We start from the raw sequence: 19,814 nt of genomic DNA, 5'->3' as shown, positions 1-19,814 counted from the left end.
CTAATTTTAATAAAATTTTAAATAAAAAGATGTTTTTGATTTTAACATTCTTGTGAACAAGTTCATTTAGATGTAATATAGGGGAAAAGTTCTGGATCAAAATGATAAGTGAATATCTTGTAGACTAAATAAAGTTTTTATCTGGGGCTTAAGGGACAAGTAAAGTTCTGTTTCATCCTTTTCAGGTCTCTAAGATTTATGATCCTAAGATACTATAGAAATTATGCTGTTTTAGAGAACATTGCAAATTTGAGGTAAGACTGCAAAGTTTTGGAGGACATTGAGTGGATTATTTATCTATGGGGGAAAATTATTGAAGGGGAGTAAAATATTGGAAAGGTAAGTTGGGACCAAATTGTGTATCTTGAATATCAGGGTATGTAATGTGGATTTGATCTAATACAAGATGGGTTGAAGGAAAATATTAGAGAGAAGTATAAGGAAAATGGGACCTTAATACCTAAAAGAATAACAGCTGAAATGTAGAGAATAAGTGGCATGGTAAACCAATGTTCTGATCAGAAAGCAAAGGAAATATACCTGGGATATAATTAGAAGGGGACTTTGCTTTTTTCCAAAGACACAAATGAGCCTATATACCTATTGGTAGGGATATTATGATAATTCCAAATTTTCAGGGCCTGAGAAGGAAGTATAATACCAAGAGAAAAGGAGAGAATATAGAAGTTATCTTTGACTATATCCCTATTTCTTAACTTTGGATGTCAGCATTGAAAATTTAACCTAAACTCCAGCATTCAATAGAATAAGGAGCTGAGCTAGGATGAACTGCAGTCACTCATTTAGGGGATTATTCCAATTATAGATTAGAAGAGAATGCAAATGATATCTAGTCAGAAAATGATAAAATCTATCCCAACCAATCTTTTGTTTGGAGAAATTTTTATTGCTGATAGATCTGGCCATGTTCATATAGGATCATGGGATTTAATGAAGAAATCTTAGGAATCATGTCATTCAAAGATCATAATACCCCTGTAAATTAGGATAGAATAAAAAAAATCCCCAAAGATGCTGCCAAAAGTATATATAAATAAACATTCCAATGAAAATTAATTTTAGACCTGGAAAACTTTTGTTTCTTACTTGATATTTCTTATTCATCCCAGCATTTTTTTTTAAAGCTCAGTCCTTAATGACTTATAGCTAATACCAGTATCTACCATATTAAGAAAAAACTTAAGGTACCATTTACTGCGCCAGCTGTCAGAAACAATTTATTTTTATATTCTATATATTATATTTAAATGAAATACTTTATTATATTTTTACATGTGTTTAAACCCTCTATTCACATCCTCTCTCTAGTCCCTTAGTGTGTTCCACCGTTATATTGTTGTTTTTTCCTGATTAATCTATTTTCTAATTTTACATTCCTTTTTTAAAAGCTAGTTAAAGGTTATTACAAATATGATCAGCCTTAAATGATTTGATTTTCAAGTTCAATATGTCTTTTATGTCTTTTGTGGACTTGACAGTCCACAAAATAGATTTATTTAAAAAATTGGTTTCTTCATATTAAATTTAAAACATCATTCATTTGTAAACTATTTAAGATATGTACTGTATAACTTTCTTTTATTCGGGAATTTCTAACATGTTGGATCATTATAAGTATTCCACTACCATATTAATTATTTTCCTCATTAATTGAACCTTTTGAAATATTTTTCTTTCAATATTTCTGTGAATCTCTTTATATTGGACACTAAAGATAGTGCTAAGCTTTAAAATCAATGTAAAATTACTTAATAAAAGGTCCCTCTTGCCAATTTCTAACTTTGAGGTATTTATTTGTAATCAGGATATGAGACCTGAGAGACATCCTGAGATTTGTAGTGCAGCAAGAAAAATATTTCTTTATAGTGCTGAGAGCAATTTAGATTATCATGATCTTTGAGCTAAAAGGGGAACTTGAAGTATTCCTGAGAGTTTTAAAAGAAACATAGTCCACCTGGCAGAGAGAAGGTTGAGAAGAAGGAGTTTTTAAACTCCTAACTCCATAAGGTCTTAATAAATTGAGCAACAATCCATCAGTGCTACAGGAGCAATACTAGTAAAAAATAAATAAATAAAAGGGAGAAACTAAAATGAAAATGGAGTTGCAGAAAAGAAGAGTGATATCAAGGTGAATGGATCATAGATCTTCTAAAGCTATCTTGAGAATAGAGGACACAGACTGAAGCAACAAGTTGTATACACTTCTTTAAAGAATGAAGGAAGTTTTAAATAAGTCTACTCTTTCTCCAACTATGGAGAACTATGCCTGTCGAGTAACATATATTATGATACACTTTGCTAACTTGTTTTAGCTGAATTTTTCTTATATCTTGGAGTTAAACAAACATTTAAGCTAAGGCAGGGATCTAAACTTCCAAATGTAATCTCTGAGTTATTGTGATTGTATTATTAATTTTTTGTCTGCTATAAACTCCACAAAGCTACAAAGGAGGGAACCACATGGACATGGGGGGTCATCATATGTTCCTTAAGTTAAAGACTGAGTTAACTATTGTAATAAAGTATGGTCTATCAAATACCCAGAGAGAAAGGATGAGAGAGAAGCCTCCAAAAAAAAGTTCACACCCTAAATCATTCCCCCTTCTGCCCCATCTCCCCTCTCTCACCCATAGAGAAGACTGGCAAGGGACTTCCCAAGGCTAAAAAGGATATGCTTCTGTTCTAACAGAAATGAAAGAACAGAAAGGATCAAGTAATCTACTTAACAATGCTACATAACTGCAACTACACAGAGAAGTGTTAGGTACTTACAAAATTCTGACTTGGAAAATTTCATGACTAACAAATATCATTCTGGTTAGAATTCTGGGCAATAAACTATAAATTAAAAGTCATTCATTATAACAATGATAAGAGGGAGAAGATACTTTTTAAAAAACCCTGGGATTAAATAAGCTTCTTAAATATTTTGCATCCTGCTACATAAAGGAAAAACAAAGGACAAGAAAATCAGACTCTAATTTGAGCAAAGGATCCATTTCAGCATTTGTCAATTGATTAACTAGCCTTTCTGAGGTTACCAAATTCCATTGTTATTCAGTTGTTAATGAGCAAAGTAAAGATGAGAAATTATTATTTTAAAAAATTAATCAACTAGATAGCATTGTAAGTTTTGGCTCCTTTGTTCTTGCTTCCTTATGAAGTTACTTGGAACAAACACATAGTTTCCTGAGTTTAGTTCAAACTCCTAGTTTTTCTCCTATGTTAATTATTAATGTGACCTGTTTATGTACCAGTTATCCAGCTAACCATTAATATCTGTTTACTCATTGATGACCTTTGCAATTGCGTACCAAGTTCCTGGCTATAAATGTCAACATTTTCTTTATGCACTCAAAGTGCTCTTCATATCCTGTGACTACCCAAGCCAGTTCCTTAAGATTTGACAAAAAATTCAAACATAATTCAATATCCTACATGTACATTGATATAAAATACATACATGCATGTGTATATGTATAAATACATTTAGGAAGACACAAGTATTATGCCTTTAAGAAAATTAATATACATAATTTTCCTTTGTGGAATTAACAAGAGATTTTTACCAATGGCACAAGTATGCAAACCTGAAAGAAATAATCAGCAGGAAACACACACACACACACACACACACATGCATGCACACACACACACACACACACACACACACACACACACACACACACACTGCAAGAGGATCATGACCTAGTGCTGAGCAATAGAATGCATTTTTTTTCAAAATGTCAGTGTTAAACGCTTCCACATTCAAGTAAGTCTGCAGGATTTATCTTTAGTTATCCAGTCAGTCCACATTAACCCTAACACTAGCAAGACATTTCTATTCTACACATCTCTAACGGCAAAAGCCTAGATTAAACAATACAGTTGGATTACATTTGTAACTGGTGACCTTAATTTTACCCATCATTGGAGGCTGTATATTTTTGACTTTTGTTAACTACATTTACCTAACTTAAAAGTTCAATCAGTAGCCCTGGTTTTGGTTTTTGTTTTTAATAAAAGGAAAGAAGCTAGAATTTTTTCTTAGAAATTGAGCACATGAAAGTCTTGCAATTGTTGCTTCTGTGATAACAAAGCCAGGAGATTTTCTTTTTTCTTGGTCTGTTAACATACTAACATAGGGAAAGATCCATTAAAATATTATTATCTTTGCATAAAAACACAACTGTAGCATCCAAGAGTGTCTTTTTATTGAAATATTTTAAAATATTAATATCATTCCAGTCATAAATAACCATTATGGCATTTATGGAGATTAAAGTTTTGAGATATGCCCTAGGTGTACATTCAGATTTTCTTGTTCATTGAGTTCCAACTTCAGTAAAATTAGGTTTTTTTTAGATAGAGCCTCGAACACTTGCTGTGACTGTCACTTCATGCTGAATTTATCATATAGACTTTAAGCCATAAGACTGGGGAACAATCTGTCACAAGTCATTGTATTTATAATCTTTGAGGGTTTGAATTGGGGCTGGGTTGGAAGATATGCTTTCTAGTTTCTCTGTTCTTAGCCTCATTGACTACTTGGGCTCAATAGCTTCTGAGGTGAGGGGACTTTCCTAGAATGCATTGAATTTTCTTAAACAGTACTTTTGGTTGAAATAGATATAAGATACTTCAAGTATATGAATATCTCTTGGATTTTCTATCCCAAATGATAATTTTTCTTTCCTAGTGAGGTTCATAATAAATATATATGGGATAAATGTGAGATTTTTGACTTAGAATGTCTGGTGCCTTGTAAAACAAGAATAGACTCAATCACCATTGCAAGCAACAATATGAAGATTTTCAAATTAAATATTAATATGTGGGTTTAATGCTCCTTGTGATGAGAAGAACTCAAGGGGAATTCTGAGTTAGAGTTGCAATCATAACCTAATGTCAGTGTGTCTAAGGAGAGCAAAGATTCCTTGAGTTTTACACCATCCTTGAAAAACATAAATATGTATAATGAAAAAAAATGAAGGAAACTGTAAGAGTCTTTCTGAATGCCCTTGGACACAATGAGCAGCTACATTAAAAAATAAGTATATATTTTCTATGACTTCTGTTAATCAGAAGAGGCAACATGGAGTAATTGAAAGAGTAACAGTTACTCCAACTATGTAACTTTGGAGAAGTCACTTAACCTCTATGTGACTAATTTTTTTTAATTAAAAAAGAACATCATAATACTTTCATTATTTTTCCCACAACATTGGTGTATGGAAGTCATTCTAATTCAATCATTTGAATGGTTATTGAATACCCACTATGTGTGAGGCACTATGCTGGGTATTAGTGAATACAAATGCAAAGGGTGAAATAATTCAACCTCTCAAGGAACTTACATTTCACGCTGGAAACAGTATCAATGTCTGAAATTTATAGCTTTACTAATTTTTCTTTACCATAACTAAATTTATTAATCCCTAAAATATGCCTCTGAATTCTTGATTAGACTAGATTCTTCTATATCTATATGTGTGTGTCCTTTACGTAAGTTTATCCTTTACACAAAAGTATCCTTTATGATACTTTATGAAGGTTGGTTTAGCTAATATGTACTTGGACATTTTCATTTAATCTCTTTCTGTGCAGAAAAGGTAAAAAAAATGTGAACTTGCAGAATTTGTCAGAATTTTTGTGCTAATTTGATTCCACCACCAGTCCAATCTCAGTGAATGATATGACTTTCCTTGTTCAATTTTTCCCCTCTCATACTTGGGTTATTAAAGAGAGGAGCAGGATCTGTGAATAGTTTGGAAAAGAGACACAAGCAATAACAGTACATAGAGCTATAGGTTAGAACATTCAGAGCCCAACGAATGATGGTTGCCTTCAAGTAGCTGAAGAGCTCTCAAAAGGAACAAGGACATAATTTGTTCTTTGGCTCCCAATGGCCAAATAAGAAGCAATTTAGAGAATTAAATTTCTGCTTGATTTCGGGGGGAAAACTTCCTAAAAAGACCAAGGTTCCAAAATTTGGCTGAAAGTCAATCATTTCCCCCTCACTGGGGATCCTGTGATTCCTGAGGGGCTTGCTTAGAGATGTTTAAGTTAGTCTAACAAGCAGCTATATCACAGAATCACAAAGGATTATGGAATCTCACGGTTGGAAAGGAGCTCAGTGTCTAGTTAGTCTAAAGTTATTTTAAAACTAACATATTCCAGACTAATATATCTCACAAGTGATCATTCATCCTTCAGTAGGGAGGGAACTACCACCTCTTGAGGCAGCTCATTCCACTTTTGGATAACTAATTGTTAGGGAGCTTTGAATTATATGAAGCTTTAACTTGCTTGTTTACCATGGATACATCTTTTCTTCAGGGATAAGTCGAACAATTCAAGTGATTCTTCATCATTGATATTTTATTCTATATAAATATAAGTTACTTCTATGACTTGTTTGTTGACATATTATTTACTAGAATTTCATTGTCATATCTATTTGGATCTGTTTCTTTCATTTGTGATTCCTAAATCAATTACTATTTTTTATTACATTTTAATCTATATAGTATGTAATAACTATTTTTACCTTTTAAAACATTTGTTTGCAATATCTATATATCTAAGGATAAGGTCAATTTTTGTAAAAGTTCCATGTGGTACTGAAAATATGTGCATTCTTTTACTGTTCCATTAGGCAGACACCATAAGTCTTTTAATTCTAGTTTTTCCAGTAATTCATTCAGTTCCATATTTTCCTTTTTGTTTACCAATTAAACTTAACAAAAACTGATAGAACATTGCATTGTACAGTCACTATTGTGCTACTGATTATTTTTTCTTTTAGCTTAGATGTTTCTTTAGGAATTTGAATTCTAAGCTGCTGGAGCATATAAATTTATTACTGCTATTGATCTGTTGTCTATGGTTCCTTTAAGCACAGTAAGTGTCCTTGTTCATCCATTTTTTAATTTTTTTAAATGTTTGTTTTTACTTTCTCAGGTTGTATGATTGTACCTCCTGGGGTTTCTTGGGAGGGGATACATAATTAATGCATTATCTTAATGCATAATTAATTTGTTTCCATCCTCTCAATTTTATTTTGATTATATCTACTTTTTACAAATGTGCTTCTTATAAGCCACAAATTGGAGGGTTTTGTTTTCTATTCCAAGTTGTTATTATTTATTTGTTTTATTGGATTATTTAATCCATTCACATTTGAAGTTATTAGAATTCGGTTTATATTTTTCTCCATCTGTCGCTAATATTTTCCCCAAAGTTCTAGCTTCTCCTCTTCTGTTGTAAGCACAATACCATGTTCCTTCAGTTATTTTACTTATTTATTTAAGGTGGTCCTATTCCTACTGGCACTCTTTCCATCACTCCTGATCCTCTCTTCTCATTTGTTATACCTTACAAGTAGGTGTTTTGCTTATTATTTCCTTTTTCTCTCCTGCTTTCAATTGATTGCATATATCTTCTCCCTATTGATTTATCTGTTTATATTCAATGCAATTGAATTCTCTTCTTCCTGGGTTCTTTGATAATTTCAGATCTTTTCTATCCTGTCCCCCCCACACACATTTACTTTCTGTCTCTATCCTCTCTGTTGATGATTTCCTTGGAGATTGGGTTTGAAGATGTCTCATCTTCCTTTATTGCTGAGGAATTCAAGGTTCATCATTCTAGATCTATGTGCCAAGTAACTTTTTTTGGAGTCAGAACTGGAATGTGCTCTTTCTTTCATGCTTAGTGAAAGACTACATAGCATCCCTTCTACCCCACCTCCTCACATACATATATAAATATATATATATATATATATATATACATATATATATATATATATATATATATAATGTCCTTGCCGGATGACCTTTATTGCTTCCCCTGTTCCTCAATTCTCTGACCTGACATTATCAGTTTAGAAAGCTTGCACCAAAGCATTGTCTGTTCTTTCATAGCTTAACTGTGCTGAAGCCATGATGTTCTCTGTCCTTTCATAGCTTTGACCTCCTGTAACCATGATATTGCATTCTCCAAAATATATTTTTTGGTTCCTGAAGAACTTTAGCAGTGCTAATTGTCTGTTGTGGGAGGGTATACTTCTGAAGCCTGGGGGTGTACATAGCCCTAGAAAAAGTAAGGGAAGGGGACCAGGGTGTGGCTATGGGTTTTGTTGTAAATATATGTCTAATCCTTGTGTCTGCCTGTATAACCTCTCTTGAAAGTAATATGGGAGGTAGGGAGATATGCTGAGTGAACTCAAGGTTATTGAAGTTCAGATGGGCTTTATTTTAACCTTCATGAATACAGTTGAATTTGTTTTATCTTTTGCATATAACTTCTGTTTTGGATAAGTCTGAGAGGTCATGGGTATGAGAAAATACCTGCATTTACATCTTGTTGCTCACATTTGCTATAATTCCTTTACTATGTCATAGACCTTCAGATACTTGAATATAGCCATAATAACTCCAGGCTAAATGTCCTAGGTTTCTTCAACTACTCTTTATACACCATTAATTCAAGGCTCTTCATTCTCCTAATTTGTTTTCTAAGGACAATCTCCAGTTTACTAACATACTTTCTAATACATAGTACTCACACTCCAGATACAGTCTCAGAATAGAGAGAGTACAGTAGTTCTATCACATTCTTATACTTGATCTCATTGATTCTTAAAAAAAAGAATAGCTAGACGGCATAGTATAATAGAGTACCAGATCTGGGGTCAGGAGAACCTGAGTTTAAATCTGACTTCAGACCAAGATGTGTGATTTTGAGCAAGTCACCAAACTTAACTGCCTCCAAAGTATACTAAACCCTCAAGATATTCAGGCAGGTGTTATCTAGTAAAACTTCCCTCATGTTCATATTTGAAGGTAAGTTTTTTGATTGTAAATATTTAGAGTCTTATAGGCAGTACAGTGGATAGAGCCTTTGAATTAGGAAGACCCGAGTTTAGATCCACCCTCAGAGATTGATTATTTTATGACCTTGAGCAAGTCATTTGCTCTTTGTAATATAGGAATATAACAGCATCTACTTTCCAATGTCCTTATAAGGAAATGAGACAATATTTGCAAAATGCTTTACAAATTTTAAAGTGCTACATAAATGTTGGCTATTCTTTTTATTAAATACAAAACAGCATTTATACTTATTGAAATTTATCTTATTAAATTCATAGTTTGATTATTTTTTATTTGAATTGTCACAGTATATTGAGTGTTCCAGTTTTCTGTCACCTAAAATCTGATAAGCATTCCTCCTACATCTTTATGAAACTCATTGATAAAAATGTTAAACAGCACAGGTCCAAGTCCATAACTCTGAAACATTTCATTAGAGACCTCCTGATTAACCAGTTTAGTAACCCTGTTTAAAAAGGAAATAAAATTAACCTTGCATGACTTGTTCTTAAAGAACTCATGCTGGCTTTTTTTGATTACTTCAAATCTTTTCTAGAATATTAATAATCATCTATTTAATAAAATCTTATAGAATTTTGCTAGGAATTATAACTAAGCTCACTAGTCTACAGTTTGCATTCCCATCCTCTTTATTTTGAAAATCAGAACATCTGTTCTTCATCTAATCTTGTGGTATCTTACAAAGATTATTGACAATACATCAGCAATACCAGTTAATCAGATAGTCCAATAAATATTTATTAAGCTATACTTTGTGCTGGCCACTGAGCTAGGTATAATTTAGTGTTTAAAGGACAAAAATATGCAAAAAACTTGGTAAAAGCAAGTCATATAGAGGATAAATTTGAAACTAAACAGAGGAAAGGCATTGAGATTAGGGAGGGCTAGGAATTGCTACCTATAGAAAATGAAGTTTTGTCTGGGACTTGAAGGAAACTACGGAAGTCAGGAGGCAAAAGAAGTACAAGAGCATTTCAGGCTTAGAGGACAAATGTCAGATTTCTGGAGATTGTGTGTCATTTGAGAAATAATAGTAAGGAGTACAGTTTCACTGGATTGCAGATATATATATATATGTAAATGCATATACATATATATTATATATATATATATATATATACACACACACACACATATGCTTGTTTTTGTTGGGTGGGGTTTAATGTATAATAAATTAGGAAGAGAGGCAGGGTATGAAGGCCTTTGAACACCAGAGGACCTGGAGGTTATTGGAAGCCACCCGAGTTTATTAAGTATAGTCATGACATGATCAGATTTGAGATTTAAGAAGATCACTTTAACTGATGAGTAGAGGAAAGAATGTGGTTGGGAGAGAATTGGAGCAAGTAGACCATCCAGCAAATTATTGTAATAGCCCAGGTATGAAGTAATGAGGTCTACTCCAAGATGATGGTGTTGTGCAAAGAGAGAGAGCTATCTTTGGAAGATAACATAAAAATAAAATTATCAAATATTGTCAATAGATTGGGTATGAGGGGGCAAGAGTATGGAATTAAGGATAATATCTGGTTTGTAAGCATGGGTGACTTGGATCATGGTGGCACTTTCAATATTAATAAGAAGGTTGAAAAAAAAGGGGAAGATTAGAGGAAAAGATAATGTTTATTTTTGAATATATTGAGTTTAAGCTCTCTAAGGGGACATACAATTTAAGATGTGTACTAGGCAGTTGGTAATGTGAGACTGAAAATCAGCAGAGAGGTAAGGACTGGATAAGTAATTTTGTGAATCATCAGCATAGATATGATAATCAAATAGATTAGAATTGATGAGACTACCAAGCAAAATAACATAGAGTAAGAAGAAAAGAATGCTAAGAACAAAGCTCTATGGGACATTCATGGTTAGTGGGCATGACTTATGTAAAGATCTAGATGAAAAGGACCATTCAGATAGGTAAGAAGGAATCCAGGAGAGAGTAGTGTCAGAAAAACATAGAAGAGATATTAAGGAAAAGAGGATGATTCATAGTGTCAAAGATTATAGAGAGGTCAAAAGAAAGGTGGGGCTTGAGCAAAGGCAGTAGATTTAGCACTTAATGTATAATTAATAATTTTAGAAAGAGCAGTTTTGTTGGAATGATGAGGATGGAAACTATTATAAGGGGATAAGAAGACTGTAAGAGGAAAGAAAGTAGAGGTACTTATTGTAGTCACCCTTTTTCAAGGAGTTTATCCACAAAAACAGAAGAGATTAAGAATGGCAGTGATTATGGAAGAAGGGTTACCTCTTCAAATGAGGTAAAGGTGAAAGAGGAGATTGTGGAAGAAGGTATCTTGGTGATGTGAGATGATTAAAAGGAAGATCTCCGTGAAATGGTCACAATTATTTTCAGTAAAATATGAAGAACAGTTTCAACTGATAGGGAAGGTAAAAGGGGAGTCATGAGAGATTTGAGGAAGGATGAAAGGTTTTGGAAGAACCCCTATGTAGGTTGGAATTGTAAGATAATTAAGGAGATATGAAAAGAAGCTCTGTAGTAATGAGGACCCAGTTGAGAATATGGAAGCTCAATTTATACTGGAAAAAGTCAGTATAGCTTCTCATTCAGCAACACATGGATAGGAGTGAAGACAGTGATCGGGGAACGATCCAAGACAGCCTGGGCAGGGCAATTCTATTTGCTAATTCTTTCAGTACCAATAGAACATAGTTCACTGGAACTAGGTGACTAATAATGAGTCATCAAGCAACACTAGAGAAATACTGACTTTAAATCAGGGTCTGATGGAAAAGTCAGAGGAAACTGAAACAGGATCAAAGAGCAAAATTTGCTTAGTTTTGCACTATATTCCAAAGGCATCGTACTTCACTCAACTGGTGACTACATGCACTACACTTTTGAGTTTGGGGCCCAGGGAATGAACTATTCTCCCTTTTCAGCTTGATGGACTTCAGCTGCAATTGCAGGCTGCTGTTGACATGTATAACTCAAAACTTTTTAAATTAGTTGTTTGAACATTATGTCTAACATGCCTGGACTGAAGATATAATTCATGATGAGTGAGAGTAAAACAATCTCATTAATGGTATCCCCTGCTATGATAGAGTGTTTCTTTAAATTTTAATGTAATTAAGGAGAAAAACAACAACTTTATTGTGAGGCCTGGGAAACAGAAGGATGATGAAAGCTTTTCCTCTCTCTCTACCTTTGTTCAGGGTTTTCTTGCTTGGAATGGAAATATTGGGAGCCTACTATCTTCCTTCATTGATATTATCAAGCAGGGTTTTGTCATTTTTATACTTTGCTTTACCATCTGTCCAAAGATACTATTACTATAATATAAATAAGATTTAGCAGGTGTTACAGGGATAGGGATATCTTGAAAGAGGCAAATAAAATAGATGCCAAAACAGAAATGGAAATACATATACACATATATACACGTATGGAGGAGAGAGAGAGAGAGAGAGAGAGAGAGAGAGAGAGAGAGAGAGAGAGAGAGAGAATAAAGTAATTACATTGGATGTAAAATTAGAAGTGTTGTTTGATGGTATGTTGTTTGACACAGGTGGAAAACTTAGCTAAATTGCAAAAACAGCAGGGTTTTTTATAACACATCCTTGCTTATGTTCCTCCCTTGGCAATCACAAATGTTTGTAGTATTCTCTGTTTCAGGGTTTTTATTTTGTGACTTATCTGGAGTTTGATGATTATTTCTTCCATACTTCAAAGATTTGTGATGTTGTCAGTGTGAGTGCTATTTCTCAGGGAAGCAGACTTCAAGATCTCTACTCCTTAGGAGATGTTTTCATGAATAAATATCTAATGACTTGAAAAGCTCTTCAGCTGGTGGTCAACTTGCTGGTGATAAAACCTATCTGGTCCATGGATAACATGTGCAAATTGTCACTGGTGCGCTCAGAAGTTGATAAGTTTACGAAGAGAAATAATAGAGAAGGAAAGAAGGCTAGGAACAAAACTTCAGCGAATACCCACAATTCAGGTGTGCATGTTGCATAATATGAATCAAAAAGAAAGAGAGGATAGGTCACATAGGTAGGAGATGAATCATGAGAGATACCACAAAACCCCAAAAAGGAGAGTAACTAGGAAGAAAGAGTGGTCAACAGTGTCAAATGGAGTAGACAGACTGAGAAGGATGGGACTGAGAAAAGATCACCAAATTTGCCAACTCATAGATCATTGGTAACTAGAGGTTGAAGGCCACATTAAAAAGGAAGAGGAAAGAAATAAAAAAGGAAAGGAAGTGAAGTGAAGTGAAGACATCAAATGTAGGCAGATGTTTCAAGGAGTTTGACTGAGAAAGGGAGGAGAGATAAGGATGGTAAGGTCTAGTCAAAATTTTTTAAGGATGGGAGGTGATGGCTACATTTGAAGGCAGAAAATCAAAAAATAACGAGTCATTAAAATGAGAGAGAGAGCGAGAGAGAGAGAGACATAGAGACAGAGAGAGAGAGACAGAGAGACAGAGAAAGAGAGAGAGAGAGAGAGAGAGACAGAAAGATTGAGACAGAGAGTCCAATAGAGACAGAGAAACAGAAAGAGACAGAGACAGAGAGTGATAGACAGAGACAGAGACAGAGACATACATACATACATACATACATAGAAACAGAGAGACAGATAGACAGAGAGATACAGAAACAGATAAGATACTGAAGGAAATAATCTGCTATAGGACCATGACTAAATGGACAGGTAGAAGACTTAGCCTTGACAAATAAAAAAAGAAGGGCACCATCTTTATCAGGGAGTCAGGGAGAGGATAAAGTGGAAAATGATGAGTTTTAGACTGAGAAAGATAAGAGGTATCCCCTGTCAAGTGACCATAATCATCTCAGTAAAAGAAGAGGTAGGGGCAGCTAGGTGGCTCAGTGGATAGGGCACTGGCCCTAGAGTTAGGAGGACCTGAATTCAAATCTGGCCTCAGACACTTAATAATTACCTAGCTTTGTGACCTTGGGCAAGTCACTTAACCCCATTGCCTTATAAACTCCCCCACCACCACCAAAAAAAAGAGAAAAAAGAAAAAGAAGAGGTAATATCCTCAGCTGGAAAGAGTTGGGGGACATATAGAAAGTTTAAAGAGGAAAAAGAACATTTAGAATAGTTTCTGCTGGGAGTAAGGGAACCAATAAGAAGTTAGAAGGAATGCCTTGCTGTGGTGAGAGTCCAGATAGGTTTGGATAATATGAAATTGTAATGGACTCAACATGGTTATGAGACTTCATCTAGCTGATATAATATTTCTGGGTAGAAATAGAAGAGACATGGGTGGTAGTAGTTATATAGGTTTAAGGTTTGTCGAGAAATGAGTGACAATTGCACAAGAACCCCAGAGATTAGAGAGAAGGGTGAAAATGCTAACTATCAGGTTAAGATTATAGAGTTAAAAATAAGTGAAGACAGATTATGGGGTAATGACCTGAGGATATTGACCATGGAGGGGAAAGAGATCTCCATGAGGGTGAAGAATAGACTTAGGAAAGAAGAGGCAAAAGCAAAGTTAAAAATAATATTTTCTTCCTCTTCCTCCTTCCCCACCCCCTTTTTCTTCCTTTTTCCACAAGGTCCGTGGTTCTGTCTTTTCAGCTAAGACTCTATTGTACTGCGTTATTCTCCCCCAAGAGTCTTTGTTAACTTTAATATTATCTTTTACAAATCTTATTTCTTGTAACTGGGCAGCTAAGTGGTATACTGGATATAGTATTGGGTTTGAAATCAGGTAGATTTCTTCATGTGTTCAAATCTGTCCTCAAAAAGTTACTAGCTGTATGATTCTGGGCAAGTCATTGAACCTGTTTGCCTTAGTTTTCTTATCTGTATAATGAGTTGAAGAAGGAATTGGCAAACCACTCCAGTATCTTTGCCACAAAAAACCCAAAAACCAAACAAAAAAACCCCAATCAGAAATGGAGTCACAAAGAGTCCAAAACAACTCAACAGCTACTCTTGCAGTGATCTTATTTTCACTCTCCCACACCCACACCACACAAACTCTTCTCATGCTATTTTATATATTTCTATTTAAAAGTTTGATTCATACTTTCAAAAACATTTTCTTCCTCGAGAGTAAAAGGTTATTTAAAAAAAATTTGTTTTCATATACTACTTCTATTGCATAACAGGGCTTGCATATAAAAGGTACCTAATGCTTTTAATTGCTTTGTACTCTTGATGAAAATATGTTGTTTGTTTCTTATTAAAATTCCCCTTATCAATATATCTGTGATTACTTCTTGAGGCTATTAGTATGCCTACTGCTAGCAACCAGTCCATCTAACTTCTAATAACTTGCTTCTAATCTTCTGTAAGAAATTGATTGTTAGATTTTTATCTAAAAATCGAGTCATTAGGGTTCAATATAAATAAAGTGCAAGATCATTTGAGCCTAGACTTAATGATAGCAATTTTGGTTACTGAATCTTTTTTCCCCTTTTTCTTTCTTTTTCCTTCTATTTAATTCAACTCAAGATATATTTATTAAACACCAGGACAAGACAGTGTAGATAGTAGTGATAAGACAAAAACAAAACGTCCTTGTTCTCTAGAAATTTAATACTACTAGATAGTTCTGATAAGTAAAATTTGATATCTGAAAATTGCATTATTGTTATCATTGCCATTGTTGTTATTCTTGCTTAACTGATATATGATTAGACCTACAGCTTTGTTCACTATGAAAGAAGTTTTCAAAGGTACAGATAATTTAAAGAAGAAACTAGAAATTCTCATGAATTTTCAATCAAGGACATTTCATCGTCCCATGTCCTTTAACAATGGAGAGCATATTGTTTGGCAAATAATTGTGAACTGTAGTATGAGAAATACACGACAACACACTGGCAAGGGTAAAAGGTCAGGAATTTAAACTATGACCAAACACATTCCTTTTCCTTCTATAACTGTACAAGCAGGAGTGTAAACTTACTTGTGGAATTTACACTCTACTGGACTGAGCCTCTTTGGGAATCTTTCCATGGCTTTCATTTTATACCTCTTTCTATAATAAACTATAGTGACAGAAATTTAAACACCCTTGAAAAAGAAAATGAGAGGATTTCTTTTTGCTACAATATTCAATTAATATAAATCCACACATCATCTAATAAATCCTACTACCAACTCAAAACCTTTTCAGAAAACTTGGGCAGACAATATTACATTGTTCTCAAAGTTGTCTAAAAATGGCTAAAACATGAATCGAAGGGATTTTGCAATTTTATTACAAAGGGAGTTGGGAATTTCATCTGACAATGCAGCTCATCACCTTATGGTCTGCAATTTACAATTCCCAAGACCTGTTGAGTCTAAATCTCCAAGAGTGGCCTGGGGCAATGAGAAATGAAGTAACCTACCAAGAATTTGAGAGCCAGTATGTGTCAGAGATAGAATTGAACACAGGTCTTCCTAATTCTGAGACAAGCTCTCTACTAACTAGGCAACCTTGTTTCTCATAATACATTAATAGAGTCTGTTAGAAAAAGACTGCCCAGATACAGGAAATATTTTGTCCTGATCTGGTCATTTTGGAGGTATATTGTTTTTAGGTCTAGGTAATGCACTTTAAGAAAGACATTATACATACTGGTATATTAAGAAAAAGGCAAGTAGGAATTTAGAAACAATGTCTTATGTGGAACAGTTAAGGTAACTGGGAATAATTATATTTAGAGAAGAAAAGACTTGGAGGCATAAGACAGTAGTCTTCAAATATGTGAAGAATTGTCCTATGGAATGGAGCATATTAATAGCAAATAGCAGAGTTAGGATAAATTCAAATTGAAGGAGATAAAATTTTGATTCTGTGTAAAGAAGGACTATTTTATAGAGTTACAGAGTTGTAGAAAGAATTACTAATTTGTAAGATAGTGAGTTCTCCATCAATGGAAGTATTCAAGCTGAAGTTAGATAATTAGAAATGTGGATCAGTATTGTAAGTCAGATTCAGATAGTCACTATGAATGCATATTGACTCAGAAAACTACAAATTAACATCATCTATGATGTAGTCAAGTTTTATTTCTTCTGATAAACATTTCCCTACCATATTTTAATCTGGTTCCTAATGCACTCAGGAATTTTTGCAGCTTGTAGCCTGCTCCTTTGAGTTTAACATTTAATTAAGGCACATTCCTTCATTGAACTTTGAATTAAATACACCCATCTACAAATTTCTATGATTTCTTCCAAGTACAATAGGTTCACGCCATAGCTGCAAAATATTGTTCAAATAGTAGAAATATAAAACACATCATTTGTTACTTTAAAAATAATATTAATGTCATGTATGACTTTTTCTGATTATCAAAAAACTTTTTCCTTCTACATGCTGAGATGTTGTTGGGGAAAACTAGTTTAGCATAGCGAGATCTCCTCAGCCCTTGTCTCAAAAGTCCAATAAATTACATTATACCATTAAAATTATTTAAACAAGTACATAACTCTCATTGTAGATTATAGTTGTCTATTAGGTGATGATGAGCAGATATATGAACACTGGAAAATTATATTTGTGTATTATATAATTTTGGATGACTAATAACTAAAACTCAGAGGAGATTGCTTGCTATCTTTGGAAAAAGAACGTGAGTTGCTTAATTTAAGTGGATTTAGCTGATTTTAATTTGTACAACCCTTTTATTTATGCACTAATACTTGGGTCTTTGTTTAATATTCATTGTTAGGTTTTTTTAAGGTGTTTTTTTTATTTGTATCCTACAATTCTTGGCACATAGTAGTCATTTCTGGGGGTTTTTTGTACTTGATTTTCCTCCTGAATTAAAAAAATGCCATTATTTTACTCTTAGGTTTATGTAGAACTTTAGCTCTTGGAAGGACCTGAAAGAATGTCTCTTCCAACCCATGTATTTTAATTCAGAGGAACCTATTGTTCAGAAAGAATCACAACCCAAGTCTTTTTATTTGTTTTTAGGTCTAGGTATTGTACATTAAGAGAGACATTACTTTTTTTTAATTTCATTCGTCTCTCTACACTGCCTCTCTTATAACTAATTTAAGATATATGTTGAGGTAGTTACAATCAGTGAAGAAAGACTAGACAAGTACATTCAGTGTGACAAGTTGGGATTATATATAAAGATAATATAAAAATGATAGGATAGAAGAGAAGTAAAATATAAAAAGTAACTATAAAAAAGGCAGGAAAAATGAAAATGATGAACTATGTTAATCGTTATATCTAAAAGAATGAAGGCAAAGGAGAAAGGAAATTTAGGAGGACAAGGCTCCCAAATTATATTGAAAAAATCAGAGGGATTTTAGTTTCATATCATAATCTTCTTACATCTCTCAACTCATACTTTTCATTTGTCTCATGCCTATTGGAGGTATAAAAATATTTTTGTTGTTGTTTAGTTGTTTTTCATATATATCCAACTCTATAATAAAATTTAAGTCAAATATTTGAATTGAGGGTGATTTTGCTTTTCAGTTTGGACAAAAACAGATTCACGATACAGAAAGGTTACCTACAACAATGAGTCTCTAACTTTAGAAAAATAGGAGAAGAGATCCTGTTTTTTAGTATGAACTCAAAGCATAAACTCTTACACAGCTAAGTTTAAGAAAATGAGTTATTATTTTTCAGACAATTATTCATAAAAGCTGGAAGCTCTGTATTTTCCCTCTTGCATATCAATGGTATTATCATTGATTTTTTAAAATTCACCATTGAAATAATCTGAAAGTAAAGAACATAATAACATAGGAAGTTCCAATACCTCATATGAGAACCAAGGACTGCTCTGTGAAGGGTCATGGAAGGGTCTGCAAGAGGCATCCAATTAGAGATCTGTTTTCCCTTTAAAAGTCCTTGTCTATTTCCTTCAGTCTTTTCAAAACACCCTGAAGTAGTCATATATCACAATGAGGTCAAAGCAAAAAGAAAAAAAAAACCTTAGAACAGCCTTAGAACAATGACAGTTTTCATTTATTATCCAATAGTCATGTGAGTTTGAAAGCCACCAATCATTATCAAGAGAAGAATGAAGCTCAATGCCTGACAAGAAGATGTGCTCTGAAGCAGCATAATATTCAATTTACTTCCAAGGCTACTGATTTAGGAAGCAAAAGGAGAATAAGTGGAATAATTAATTTCCTACCTTGAAGGTAAGATTGCTTCAAAGTTATACTGAGTGTATGTGTATGGGGGTGGGGAACAATTTGTCTCTTAGTCATTTATTCCGAATTTAAATTTAAAAAAAGCCAAACCTTTCACAATATTTGAAACAAAAATCTATTCTTAAATGGGCCCAGTTTGGCTTAAGCAACTAGAACTCACAGGACACATTTTCACTCTCTAAGAAACAAGTGGAGACTTGAAAAGTATGCAGCCTGTCATGAAAGGGGAGGGGTGAACTTTGCCCAGGTCTACAGCCAAACCTGAAGTTGGAACCTTTAGGAACATGTTTCTTTTTTCTATTTTTACTTTCTGTGCATCCCATGTCATTGTGGTCCACCTTTGGGCAGAAACTGAGAAGTTGGTCTATGCATAGAAAACCTTTTCTTAGACTGTTTCTGGATTCATTGAAAGTAAGAAGTCCTCAAAATAAAAAAAATCCTAAACTTTCAATGGTAACAATTCAGTTTTGCAGAGCAGGTTCTTGACATTAATGTTGTCTCCCTCCATACCAAAGATGAAGTTTCCAATGGTTGAAGTTCATGCAGGGATAGGAATCTAAGAGATAGATTTCACTTCTGTTGCTGAAAAATCACACAAACATACAGAATTCCGGCTGTTTGCAATGTAAATCTTTTCATAGCAGTAAGCAACACGGTAACTTGAGCTTGGCTCCTTCATGAAATTCTTCTACATAATTGAAGATTAATTTGATTCCCCAGATTGTGGAGGGTGGCTATGAGTGGGGAATTGGGGTGGGTGGGAA

General features: G+C 33.8%; 1 long non-coding RNA gene across 32 annotated transcripts in view; it reads left to right on the top strand.

Moving 5' to 3' along the window:
* LOC141521529 (uncharacterized) overlaps positions 1-19,814 on the top strand; it is a 179,679-nt gene that overhangs the window by 150,141 nt on the left and 9,724 nt on the right. For 26 of the 32 annotated variants that reach the window (XR_012477991.1, XR_012477980.1, XR_012477985.1 and 23 more), the window contains one exon: positions 186-19,038. This is a non-coding gene — a long non-coding RNA (uncharacterized LOC141521529). The remainder of the gene's footprint in view (positions 1-185; positions 19,039-19,814) is intronic. The other 6 variants (XR_012477995.1, XR_012477983.1, XR_012477970.1 and 3 more) reach the window with 5 other exon arrangements.

The sequence above is a fragment of the Macrotis lagotis genome, chromosome 4 (genome assembly GCF_037893015.1).
Source record: "Macrotis lagotis isolate mMagLag1 chromosome 4, bilby.v1.9.chrom.fasta, whole genome shotgun sequence".
Classification (NCBI taxonomy): domain Eukaryota; kingdom Metazoa; phylum Chordata; class Mammalia; order Peramelemorphia; family Peramelidae; genus Macrotis; species Macrotis lagotis.
This window is presented reverse-complemented; position numbering and strand designations above follow the sequence as displayed.